This window comes from Amblyomma mixtum, chromosome 1, assembly GCF_055824585.1.
Source record: "Amblyomma mixtum isolate Tamu chromosome 1, ASM5582458v1, whole genome shotgun sequence".
In the NCBI taxonomy this organism is placed as follows: domain Eukaryota; kingdom Metazoa; phylum Arthropoda; class Arachnida; order Ixodida; family Ixodidae; genus Amblyomma; species Amblyomma mixtum.
The window spans coordinates 237,183,888-237,197,844 of NC_143012.1; the positions used below are offsets into that span (position 1 = coordinate 237,183,888).

General features: G+C 50.0%; 1 long non-coding RNA gene across 1 annotated transcript in view; it reads right to left on the reverse strand.

The window, feature by feature from the left end:
* The window catches only part of LOC149371295 (uncharacterized), a 64,372-nt gene extending 59,228 nt beyond the window's left edge, over positions 1-5,144 (reverse strand). The window contains exon 1 of the long non-coding RNA XR_016291936.1: positions 4,255-5,144. This is a non-coding gene — a long non-coding RNA (uncharacterized LOC149371295). The remainder of the gene's footprint in view (positions 1-4,254) is intronic.
* Positions 5,145-13,957: the final 8,813 nt, after the last annotated feature.

Below are 13,957 nucleotides of genomic sequence, written 5' to 3' on the forward strand. Positions count from 1 at the left end.
GCGTTCCGAGAAAGGAGACGCTTCGCTTTGAGCACCCCCAGCCGCGTTCCGATGACCCCACGCACACTACCGATACCTTACAATGCCTTTCTTTTAAGACAGTTGCTCTCCACGAACACGTCAGCGTTTCCCATGCTTTCAGGCGGGTGCAATGTCCAGCGACTGAGCAGATCGCCGTGTTTTATTAGCAACATGACTCTACCACAACAAGGATCGCCATCCAAAGCAATGCTCCGAATGGACAAATTTAGTGAAAAGCAACGTGCTCCAAGCAGCTGTCTTGGTTCCTGTATACCTATACTGACTCGCCAGCCGAGCTTTGTATTTTAAATTATTGATGACTGACACTCGCCAGCTCAAACCGTATGCCCTCTCCTTTATTTTCATGTCGCTAGTGCTTTTCTGCGGCCAGCACTAGATAAAGCGGTCAAGTGACTCCCTGTATGATACGGGATCGCCTCTTTCCATACATGGAGGGTTCGTACCTCTTTGTAGACACTGTGTTCTGATTCTGCCCACACATGTCTGCGCAGGATGTCCTACTCCAGCAACACAGAGACATAATACGACCCACAGCCATGCAAAAAAACGGCAATGCCATTCTCGCCCTCGATCTTAAGAGTGCGATTGACAATGCTAAACATGGTACCATACTGTCTAACTTGAACACCACTAACTGCGGGGCGAAGGTCGTCGCCTATGTCAGAGACTTCCTCTCTGCGCGTCAAGCACTCCTCCGGATCGAGGACGAGGAATACGGCCCGTACGCTATGGGTACATGGGGTACACCACAGGGGGCGGATCGACGCTCCTTTTCAACATCGCCATGGTGCACCTCCCCGGTGAACTGGCTCAGGTGGAGGGCCTAAAACGCGCGCTCTACGCAGGCGATATTACAACTTGGACCACCGAGGGGAGCCTTGGGGAGATGGAGGACCGCCTTCGGCAGGCTGCCTCTATAGTTGATGCATATGCTGCCGACTGTGATCTCCAATGTGCTCCGGCCGAATCAAAGCTTCTACGTGTCAGGGCGGCCCGGCCAGAGAAGTGGCAGAGCTCTGAATCGTGGGTCTGTTCATCAATAACATGTTTGGGCTGGACTCTACTATAGTGAAACTCAAGCGCATAGGCGAACAGGTAGGGCGCATGATCCACCGCGTTTCCAACAAGCGGGGTGGTCTGCGGGGCAGGGACGCGCTACGGCTCACCCACGCCTTCGTGACCAGCCGGATCCTCTACGCCGTGCCGTACCTACGCACCACCAAACAAGAAGACGAGCGCATTGACGCCATCACGAAGGCGACAAAGCGAGCACTGGACCTCCCGGTGGCTACCCCCAACGCCAAACTGAAGGCGTTGGGGGTGGTAAACTCCTATCAGGAGTTTCGGGAGGCCCGTCTCGTGAACCAATTTACGCGGCTCTCGCAGATGGCTCCTGGGTTCCGCCTGCTGAACCGCTTACACATCCAACACATGCATACCAGAGGAGGCGGAAAACATCCCACTGCTGTGGCGCCATATGGTGCTGTGGCTCCGCTCCCGCGTAACATGAACATGGCTTCACATGAAGGCAGACGACAAGCGCGGGTTCGCACGCTTGAGAAGCAATATGGATCTAAACAGGGCGTCTACTACGTGGGCATTGCAGGGCTTTCGCCCGCGGGATTCTACATGGCTGCCGTGGTCCGCCGGGGAATGAATGTCGATGGGCCATCTTTTCGGGCCCCAAATTCAACGCGAGCGGCGGAAGTTGCAATAGCTCTCGCTGCCGCCGATCTCTAAAATCGAGAACGGTTGTCACAGACTCTCGCCGGGCCTGTGAACACTATTTTGCAGGGGAAGTATCACATCTTTCCTCCCAAATACTCCCCGGGCTCCCGCCGATCTAACTCGTACAAACGTATTCTGAGCTCCTGGCCACCACGGTCTACAAGGCAATGAGGCCTCGAAATCTTAATTCATTACTGCGACAGCCAGCGCCTGTACCCGGCAGCTGCCAAGGGGCTGAGTAAGGCGGAGGAGCGAACTCTGCGGCGCCTGCAAGCAGGAACTCTTTTCTGTCGTGCCATAGCTAAACACTTTGAGCCGAACATAGATAGGCGGTGCCCGCACTGTGGAGAGATCTGCGATATCTTTCACATGGTGTGGGCATGTACTCAGAATCCTCACCTTCCCCCACCCCCACCCGACAGGCATGGGAGACTGCCCTCCTCAACTGCTCCACACTGGAGTCCCAAAGGGCTCTAGTAAAGCGGGCGCGAGGCGGGGCCTCGTCGTGCGGTGTCCCGGAGTATAGGACACCGACCACGTAGCGGTATCTTCTGACCCCCAAACTCTCTTTGAGTATTATAAAAGTTTTTCACCACTCCCCGGATGAATGGAAGCGGCGGGCTTCTGTGTCACGCACATCTCAGAATGTGCGTTATCGAAACCCATCTCAGTGTGCTTCACTTACATACAGGCAACGTGCAAGTCAAAGGAACTCGTTTCCGAGAGCTGGTAAAAAATCAAGGCTTATGTCGATGCTCTCAGCAAAGGTTCCATTTTTCGCGTTTCGAAATGAACCTGCGAAGAATAATCCCTTCGTCTCACGCTAAATTCGGCTCCTTGAAACGAACCCAAGTTCATTTTATTGCTCAGCTTTTTTTTTGTTGTTGTTGTTGGTGAGCAGTGACGTCATCCACAGCGGAGAAAACCCATTAGGCTGGAGCGACGTAATATGACCAGCCATGCAGTGATGCGTCTTCAGAACGGAAGTGACGTCACCAGACCAGGTTCGTCTGCCACCTGCCAACCACGGCAGGTGCCAGGTGGTGTACGGGAAGAGCAACTTGGGTCTTACTAGCCGCACCAGTCACTTCCGGCAAAGGCATCAGCAGCTTTGAATACTATCACAGTGTCAACACATTATGGAATTAGGTGCCCCTGTGTTTCGCAGGAACGGAAAGTATGAGGCGGACGCCAAGTATTCATTTCTGCATTAATATTGTAACATTTTTTTCTGACGACAAGGATAATGACGCAACACTGTGGTTCAAAACATATTGGGTACTTATGATAGGAATTGATTTTAAGCTATAACGGGTCACCGACCGGAGCCAGAGAAAATTTGCAGGGCGTAGCTGCTGTCTCACTTCTCGATGGACGCCATAAGCGCGCCATGAGGATAGGAGAAAGAGAGAAGTTGCGATAGAGGAGAGCTCCGGTAGAGCACTGGGTTTTGGCGTGAACAATACCCCCCCCCCCCCCCCCCCCCCCTCTTCTTTGCTCTGCAGCTTTACGCTATTCCTGTACCTCGCGCGTGCTTTAAAAGCTGCGTGTTTTGAATGCTGTAGTATACTCGACAAAGGCTGGTCCTCCAGCCGGAACGTCGTTAATTAAATCTTATTATGTTTTTAAATTTCTGACGACTTTATTTTATATTGATCAATCAGCTGCCGCCAAGGAATATATATATATATATATATATATATATATATATATATATATATATATATATATATATATATATATATATATGGTGTAAGCAAAGCACGACATTATGTTTGAAGCACGCATGTATCTGCATTACGACGTCCCGTACTACATTTTCGGCAAGTAGATTTTAGTCTACCACCTATCTTGAGATGTTCACTACGGCAGTAATTTTTGGAATCCTAATCCCTACGCGTCATGTTCCACCGAAAGGCTACCCTTAAATTCTGTTGGGTGCGGCGTGACCAATGGGTGTTACCTACCAGTGAGATACTGGCGAGCCGAGTTTCTTTGAACCGCCAAGAGATGGTAACAGCGACCTGGCAAGGGTGCTTTTCATTGTCTGAAAAACCTGAACTGTCCAACGGTTCCATCGCGTGACTCAGTATTATTCGTGGTTGCAGAGCATCTACACAGAACGTGAACCACCGCGATGACCCACAACGCAGTGAGCATGTTAATTCGGCGCTTATTGACATCTATTCGTACATGCATTTTTGCAATTAACGTAAGTACGATGCCACCGTGCACCAAGCGCACAGGAATTGCCCCACTCGTGTTAAGTCGGACCAGGTGTGACGATGCGTAGGTGGAGTGATCGGGCAGGAAACGCTTGGAACAAGATAGAGACGCGCTTTGGAGGCTTCCGACAAGTCCGGGAAATATCACGGTGTCGGCCCGCTTCTTTCGACGGTGGTTAATTTTTTAAGAAAGCGCGAACGTGAATATCGCGCAGCACGTTTCGCTCGCGCAAAGCAGCAGCGCAGATCAAATGCTCACTTCAGAAAGTGCCATCCGACTCCTGAAAGACGTGTAGGTGACTTGCAGCGCAAAACACCGGAGCTAGCATCCGCCATCATGTCGGAGCCGTCTCGAAATAGAAGTTCTGCTTTAACGCTACGGCGTCGAAGCGAGGCGGAGGAGGGAGGAGGCTAGGAGAAAGAAAGGGCGAAGGGAAACAACGGAGAGGGAGAAGCGACCAAACTACTACGACTGCGACGTGCCCTACTACGCGCCTCAACACAAGTGACGTCATGTCGCCGCGGCTGTTTCCTGACGCTGACGCCGACCCTCGGCGGAGTACACGCCCTCCCTTTTCTGTCACGTGCTCGCAACACGCGGAAGGCCGCTCGGAAGGCCGTGATAGCCGTGGAAAGGGGTCAACGCGCCGCTGAGGGGCTCAGCTGGCTGAATGACGCACCGCTACTACCGCTCTATTGCACTACTGCTGCTCCCTCTGAAGGGCGGTGAGTGCACTCTGGTTGCGCCGGCTGGATGACAACACGGAGTCGCGATGCATGCTTACGCAACTCGTTATGGAGGAAGCTTTTATTTTATAACAGTTTCAACAGTGCTTTGCCATCTTTTCGCAAGTACGCGTAAAGAGGCTTTCGCTCAGGCTAATCCCGCAGGGGTTGTACAGTGTTGTAGTCGTTGGATAACGTTTGAATCTATTTAAATGTCACATATACCATATTTACATGTATAGCTTGAGTTTAGTTTATGGGGGTTTAGCGTCCCAAAGCGACTCGGCCTCTGAGGGACGCCGTAGTGAAGGGCTCCGGAAATTCCGACTACCTGGAGTTCTTTAACGTGCACCGACATCGCACAGTACACGGGCCTCTAGAATTCCGCCTCCATCGAAACTGGACCGCCGTGGCCGGGATCGAACTCGCGTCTTTCGGGTCAGCACCCAAGCGCCATAACCGCTGAGCCACCGCGGCGGCCCACACTATAGCTAGACGTGGGAGTTTGAGGTCACATAAAAATGAAATATATGATTTTATTTCGACTATAACGCGGTTGCGGTCTGTTCAAGTGCATTCGAGGCGTCGAGGGATTGGAAAAACAAAGCTCTGTTACGGCATGCCAAAATAGCGAACCCATGGACAATGCAACATTTTATAAGAGGAAAATGGTAGTGTTTTAACGTAGTTAGACAGGGTAGACTTGCGAAAGCATGCGTTTAGCTTTGTATGGAAACGATTTGAGCAAGACTCCTTGGCACATGCGCCAACAGCGTGTTCTAAGTCGAAGGAAGCGAGGCGCCCGAGGCGCCAACGCCGCGGGAGGTGCAGACACGGGCCCCGTGGCGCCATCTACCAGCACAGCCAGCAACCAACTCCGGTGGCGCGGGTCGCCCTCAGGGTCGAGTTTCGCACTTTTTCTTGGCTCGAATTGGACCCCGTTAAAAAGTGCTTACTCGCTAAAAGCTCAGATATGCGCACGACATGATCGACTGCAGCAAAACCTCCGGATCGTTAATCCACGAAGACCACCAGGCATCAGCTCCCGCCGTCATCGCCGCGCCACTGCTGCTGCGAGTTTCTTGGTGCACACTCTTGTTCCAGTTTCCCCTTCTTCCCTTCCCCTACACCACTCAACAGTTTCAGTGTGTGCCCTATCTCAATGACCTCTGTCACATTCATTACACATTGATACCCATGCTCCATATAGCCTGCTTGCGTCCGCTGCCACGCCGCGCGGCCCTAGAGTTGTTAAAGAGTTGGCTTCTCCTCGCAGCCGATAGCGTGGTGGTGAAGACCCCTATAGGAAAATTCGTTAATCAGAGTCAGTACATTCACTACAACACGGAGTGCCTCTGCTACACAGCTGATAACAGAGAAATAACGAGTCAAAACGTTCACACTTATATTTCCCAAGTTATGTCATAGCGGTCGGACGAACGAAAAGCTTCATCAGTGACTTAGTTACTGCATAGAAGGGCTGTAAATAAACATAGTCCTAGCCATTAAAAATTACTATTACTATTGTCAGACACCATACCAGAGGACAAGATGAAACTGGTGCAATATTAAACGATAAGACAAGGCAAGTGATTTTACTTGCAAGTTACTTTTGGTGCTGATGCGCGACACACGAGGAAGTTCAAAGTACACTAGGCCGTTTACAAAAGCAACGTCAGGACAAGTTGCCCTGTAGGGCTCAAATTTGCCTGCCGCTCTCATGTGACGTCAGCAGGTTGGGCTCAGCAGGTAGAGCAAACTCAGCCCTAATGCGGGAGGGAGGGGGGGGGGGGGGGGGGTTGGTTGAGTCGCCAGATCTTCTTCGGAAGCAACACTTATTTCCCTTCACTTGCCCAATTTCTTCCAGATATGGCTCTCAGTCGCACCTGTCGAAATTATTTCCCGCTATTGTTACGAGAAAATAAATTTTCCGCTCATGTGACAGCCCTTTGAATTTTCCAGACGAACGGAAAAATAGGTTTCATTGCCAGGTTTACAAAATATTTCCATGCTCGAAAATTTTTCTGAATTATAGCGTAAATAGATTACTGGTATACTATTGTACCTCTCTCCTCCTATCCTTTCTGCCTGTCCCCTCACCTCTTGCATTTTATTTCTCCGGCCTGTCTGCTATTGCTTTATTTCCGCTGCCCCAGCTCAGGTGCTTCCCGTAGCGATGGCAGATGCCGGAGTTATCAAAAATCTTTTCCTTCCTTTTATTATTATTTTTTAAAATAAACCACTACTACTACTAAATGTTTCTGGACATTATTTTGGCTCCAACAGCAAAATTTTGATAGTTTTACTGCAAAACTCGCACGACATTCGTGAGGAGTATAATACGTTTCATCGGTTTCTAGTATATGTACGACTTGTTAAGAATGTTTGAAATCGAATAAAACGGAAGATTAATAAAATTCAGAAATTGCAAAACGGCGATTTCCCGCTTATTCAGCTCAAATTTCTAAGTGGGGTGGTGCATATAGAAATACAAAACGCGGCTCATTACATAGCTAATATTGTTACGCGGCGGCCAGCCGAAGAATGAGACGTGGTGAACCATGGCCATGAGATGATTTAATGGCCGCTGGCCTAGCGCGGGCGCTCCGTCCCGCGCCACTGCCAGCTTCGTCTTCTTCACACTACCCGGAGCCTCCGAGCGATCGTCCCGATCGGTGACGAACAGACGGCGAAATGGCGATGGTCTTGAGTGAAGGATCGAACAATATGTAGAAGATGGTGCAGTGCTGGCCGCCACGATAAGAAAGATGAGAGAATGAGTCCTGGTCCACGAAGCATCCGGGCCGTAGGGCGCCAGGAGCTGACGGCCGAGGTATCTGGACGCACCGAACGGCAGAGGCAGGGGGACGGTGTTTTCACGTTTGGGTCAGTGGGGTCTTGGGTCGGTGGGGTCTTGGGTCCGTCGGGTCTTGGGTCCGTCGGGCCTTGGGTCGTCGTGTAGTGTGGTCCGGGCGGGGGACGGGGCTGGGATGAGCGTCGAGGTCGGTTCAGGTCGGGCGGGCTGGGGCACGGCCGTGCGGCGCCGACCAGGTACTCACGGCCGACGTCCACGGCAGGCCCAGGACGCCGAAGCTCCGTGACCAGGATGGCGATGAAGGGACCCCAGCACCTCCACCAAATGTTACGCGGCGGCCAGCCGAAGAATGAGACGTGGTGAACCATGGCCATGAGATGATTTAATGGCCGCTGGCCTAGCGCGGGCGCTCCATCCCGCGCCACTGCCAGCTTCGTCTTCGTCACACTACCCGGAGCCTCCGAGCGATCGTCCCGATCGGTGACGAACAGACGGCGAAATGGCGATGGTCTTGAGTGAAGGATCGAACAATATGTAGAAGATGGTGCAGTGCTGGCCGCCACGATAAGAAAGATGAGAGAATGAGTCCTGGTCCACGAAGCATCCGGGCCGTAGGGCGCCAGGAGCTGACGGCCGAGGTATCTGGACGCACCGAACGGCAGAGGCAGGGGGACGGTGTTTTCACGTTTGGGTCAGTGGGGTCTTGGGTCGGTGGGGTCTTGGGTCCGTCGGGTCTTGGGTCCGTCGGGCCTTGGGTCGTCGTGTAGTGTGGTCCGGGCGGGGGACGGGGCTGGGATGAGCGTCGAGGTCGGTTCAGGTCGGGCGGGCTGGGGCACGGCCGTGCGGCGCCGACCAGGTACTCACGGCCGACGTCCACGGCAGGCCCAGGACGCCGAAGCTCCGTGACCAGGATGGCGATGAAGGGACCCCAGCACCTCCACCAAATGTTACGCGGCGGCCAGCCGAAGAATGAGACGTGGTGAACCATGGCCATGAGATGATTTAATGGCCGCTGGCCTAGCGCGGGCGCTCCGTCCCGTGCCACTGCCAGCTTCGTCTTCGTCACAATATATGATTCACATCAGCATCACTGATTTTTATTATTGTATTGTTTGTCTTATAAGAGGAAAAAATTGGCTGAAGGCTTAGCTTGGTTAAGCCTGGCCGATTGCGAAAGCAATAACACCTGGCTGCGCTTGGTTCTGCTGGTAGTTTCGTTTCTCGAATTCACGCGTAGCAAACTCGAACTAGCCAACTCTTATCTCTTGTTCTTCACGTCGCTGAGCCACGGTGTCACCGTCTCGAATCACCACAACGCTCTGCTCTTTCTTCTTGGCTGTATACTGCACTCTTTTAGCAAGCCGCTCTACTTTCTGTTCGGGCGTTTCTTCCGCACGGCGTTTTCTTCTCTTGTGATTATATCGCTCCACACTACTCATAGATTCTTCTCCGGCATTAAGTAAAATTAATGAAGTAATTAATTAATCAATTGATTTAATGAGCGTCCATCGATGAGACGAGTTGGGCCCCGTCACGTGGTCACGTGGTAGCGCGCCGCAAGCGGTGCCGGAGCGAAGGATGAGCCTCCATCGATGAGACGAGTTGGGCCCCCAGCTCTCTTCTTGTCGTGACGTCACGCGGTCACGTGGTAGCGCGCCGCAGCTGCGCCGGAGCGAAGGATGAACCTCCATCGATGGCAGAAAAGTGCAAGCAGTATTGCTTTCGCAATAAAAATTTTTTGAAATTGACTACCATCACCTCCGGTGACTGCTGTCCGCAGATTCCACTGCACTGCGTGACATGTTCTCGCCAGTTTCTAAGAGGCACACACTGGCCGTTTAGGGCTTTCATGTGGACCCTGAGAGTTGTACATAGAAGTTGTTGCCTTCCTTCCTGACTGAGTGACGATTCGAGTGTCGCTCTCGGTTTTGCCCTGAGAAGTTGGGAAACACGATCGAATGCAGGTGCCGTGTTCACGCATTCGAGCAGCTAACCTGATCACAGTTTTCGAAATACACCACTTACAGCTGATAACTTATTTCCCGAGGCGTCACTTCTTGTCGTAAGTGCCCTTCAGCAACTATATGAAAGATAAAAACAGTCCACGAGCTCTGCTTCACTGATATAACGTGTGGGCCACAGGACAAAAAAAAATTAAAAAAATCAGTTGACTCAGCCGTGACTAAAGGCCTGTTTGTTTAATCGCATCAGCTCATTAAACATGACGAAGTAAAGAAGAGAAGTCGGACTGTGTGGGCCCACCGTGAGATAGCTCTGATGCACCCTCTGATAGTGATAAGTACTCAGCTGTCATAGGCTGCGCACTTCAATTATTCAGGAAGATTGGCTCACATGCCTTGGGAGTTATTGAATTAAATCAGTTTCGCTACTTCTGTGTGTTTCTGTAAGCCCTGGGCTAGGATGTCGCTACAGAAAATAGCCTTTAAATTTCTTTGTTTTTTAGCGAAGAAAACCCACAATAAACCTTCTGCAAGATAATCTGTCGACTCATGATGTTCAACGTTATCTCTTTCATGGTTACTGCGGCGACTTTAGAATCTAACTGTGGCTGACCATGAAAATTAGTTACTAAAACCTTTGCTACAATAGCACGCCTCATCACCTGACTGCGCTGGATAATCATCATCATCAGCCTCACTACGCCCACTGCAGGACAAAGGCCTCTCCCATGTCTATCCAATTAACCCTGTCCTTTGACAGCTACGGCCACCGTATCCCGTCAAACTTTCTAAACTCCTCCGCTCACCTAACTTTCTACCGCACCCTGCTACGCTTCCCTTCTCTTGGAATCAACTCCGTAAACCCTTAAGGACTAGCGGTTGTCTTGCCTTCGTATTACATGGCCTGCCCAAGCCCATCCCTTCCTCTTCATTTCGACTAAGATGTCATAAACGGCGTTTGCTCCCTCACCTACTCTGCCCGGTTCCGGCCTCTTAACGTGCAACCTATCATTTTTGTTTCTATATCTGGCTGGATTGTCTTTAACTTAAGCTGAACCCTTTTTGTTAGCCTCCACATTTCTGCCCCATAGGTGAGCAACGGTAAGATACAGCTGTTGTATATTTTTCTCTTGGCGGATATTGGTAAACTGCCATTCCTTATATGAGAGAGCCTGCCATACGCGCTCCACCCCATTCTTATTCTTCTAGTTATCCCTCTCATGATCCGGATCAGCGGTCACTGCCTGCCCCAAGTAGACGTATACCCTTACCACTTCCAGTGCATCGCTATCAATTGTGAACTGCTGTTCCCTTGCGAGACTCTTCAGCATTACATTGGTTTTCTGCTTGTTAATATTCAGACGCACCGTTCTGCTCTGTCTGTTTAACCCATTGATCATGCTTTGCAGTTCAAGCGTAGCAGGGAACGGCAGAAAGTTAGGTGGGCGGATGAGATTCACAAGTTTGCGGGATACAATGACCGCAGCTGCAAATGACATGGCTAATTTGAGAGACATGGGAGATGCCTTTGCGCTGCAGTGGGCGTAGTCAGGCTGATGATGATGATGTTGATTAATTCTAATCCCAACTGTTCTCAACCCAGGCCTCGGAATACCTCCTGTTAACAGGCGGTGAATAGCATTGGCGAGACCGTGTCTGCCCTCCTGGCACCTTCCTTATTGGAATTTTATTGCTGACTTTATGGAGAACTATGGTAGCTGTGCGATCGTTATAGATATATTCCAGTATTTTCATACTGCTTCCTGATTCCGCAAGCCTGCACGACTACTGAGGTTTCCACTGAGTGAAATGCTTTCTCGTAATCAATGCAGGCTGTATAGTATAGTGGTTGTTCATATTCTACGCATTTCTCTATCACTTGTCTGACAGTGTTAATATTGTCTAGTGTCGAGTATCCTTTTCGAGAGCCTGCCTCATCATTTGGTTGATTGAAGTCTAAAGTAGTCCTGACTCTACTAGCGATTATCTTAGTAAATATCTTATAGGCAACGGACAGAAGTTGACTGGTCTGTAATCTTTCAAATCCTTGACGTCTCCGTTCTTATGAATGGGATAGGTTCTTTCCTAGAACCTATCCCATAGTCACCTACCGCCTGGTCTCCAGCCCGCTTCTTGCCTACCTTCGCACTGAAGTCGCCCATCTGTGACTGTGTACTGTGATTTTGTCTTTGGTCAATGACGATTCCACATCTTCATCGAAGCATTCATGCCTTGATGTAGGTGCGTAGGCCTGCACCACCTTCAGCTTGTACCTCTTATTAAGCCTAATTATGATAGCTGCAACCCTCTCGTTAATACTATGGAACCTCTCTACGTTGCCAGCTATATCCTGAATGATGAGGAATCCCACACCTCGTTCTCGTCTGTCCGCTAATCCACGATAGCAAAGTACGTGCCCGCCCTTCAGTACTGAATACACCTCATCTGTCCTCCTAGCATCACCAAGCCCTATGACATCCCCTTTAATACCCCCTAGTTCCTCGAACAGCACTGCTAGGCTAGCCTCACTGGATAAGGTTCTAGAGTTAAACGTTGCCGGGGGGTTCAATTTCCAATGGCGGCCTGTCCGGAGCGAGGGATTCTTAGCACTCTCCGCTGCGTCATAGGTCAGTTGCTCTGCAGCCGCTGGGGACTGAGGGCCTAGGGTTAATGGGTTTGTTCATAGATGGTTGTGGCCAAGTACTACGCCAGGGTGACCAAATCTTGGTGGAAAAAACAGCGCAAACTAAGACAGAAAACACAGAAAAGAGGGGAGACACTACAAGCGCTTGTAGTGTCTCCCCTCTTTTCTGTCAGCGCTTGTAGTGTCTCCCCTCTTTTCTGTCAGCGCTTGTAGTGTCTCCCCTCTTTTCTTTGTTTTCTGTCTTAGTTTGCGCTGTTTTTTCCACCATGAATTCACATCAACTAGCCCAAATGTCTGCTTTGACCAAATCTTGCTCTGGTGAAGGAGTGCGTCTTCGATTCTGGCCACCGAGATCAGGCCGCACCCCAGGCCTGGTTATGCAATTCCATCGACACGCGGAGTTTTTTCCCGGTAGAGGATTGTGTGGACCCGGCATTCGATCCCCGGTCCTCTTGCAGGCGAGGCGGTTGCTCTACCTCTCCGTCATCGCTGATCTGACACATATCAGTATTCTCAGAAACGGACGTTATGGGAGTATGCTGTTATGCTGTCTGCATATATCTTTCCTGTACAACTTCTATCTCTTTTCGGGGAGGCGAGAGCCCGTCAAGCTACATCTCTAGCTTTTTTGTCTCTGCCTCCCTCATCCTTGTGATGGAAAATAAAGGCATTATTATTATTATTATTATTATTATTATTATTATTATTATTATTATTATTATTATTATTATTATTATTATTATTATTATTATTATTATTATTAGGTTGATTTAGAAAGGCACCAACTTTCGGAGAGCTCTGCACCATGCAGAGAGCTTCAAAAAGATTTTCGTAAGTCTGCAGAGAGAAATAAAAAGTAAAGGTGAGCCCACAAGTGTATCGCTATCTGCCTGTCATGTCTCATTATGCTCGGTGATCATATTGAACGGCTAGCCATATAAAATTGTTGCTTTTTAACAGCAAACAACTGAATAAGACAGACTTCTGTGCTGCCTTACGTCCCTGAGCTTGCAGATGCCCATACATCCACAGGTTTTCGCTGCTGCCTATAGTGCATCTGATCGAGATGTTCCCCACTGATGTCCCTTACTTCTTGACAGAGCATGTCAACTGAAGCATTTATAAGACAAATTTCATAGTGCTTCTTCCACAAAGAAATCGAAACATTTTGTTTGTCCTAACCTGCAGACTAGAGCGGGCCAAAAAGAGAAGCCATACTCGACTTAAGGCCGCTACACCAGCAGGTGAGCAGATTTTCACTAATAAGATCATCGCCGATGCCGCATACACGCCAAACGTCATCCGTAAATGGCTTGCCGGTCCTCGCTGGCATCATTGGGGGCAATGTAGACGTCACTGAGTGCCCGTACTGCGGCTGTATGTGCCGTGCTGATCTGTACCACCTAGTCTGGTATTGCTCACAGTTCTTCAAGGGACGCGACAACCTTGTCGCCTAGGATGGTTTTCCAACCGATGGCGAGGAATTACATGATTGACCAGAGGTGGAGCGAACGACATGTGGGAAATAAGTTAAGTGGCCTCTATATAGCAGTCTAGAGCGTGGCTCGACCACCCAAGCCGTCTCCCCATGTATCTAATAGGTCCCTTTTCCATTCCTTAACAACCCAATTCCGCTATAAAGGGCCTCGAGCCTCCCTTTCTAAATAAATTTATAGCTCATTCATTCATAAATCGCAGAAGTAGAAGTCCATGAACTGCATATTATGAGCGAGTCTGACGCTATAGTCCAGTATATATGTATATATGTAGTACACAAGAGTGCGCACGAATGCGCATTTCCACAAATGCATGCCAG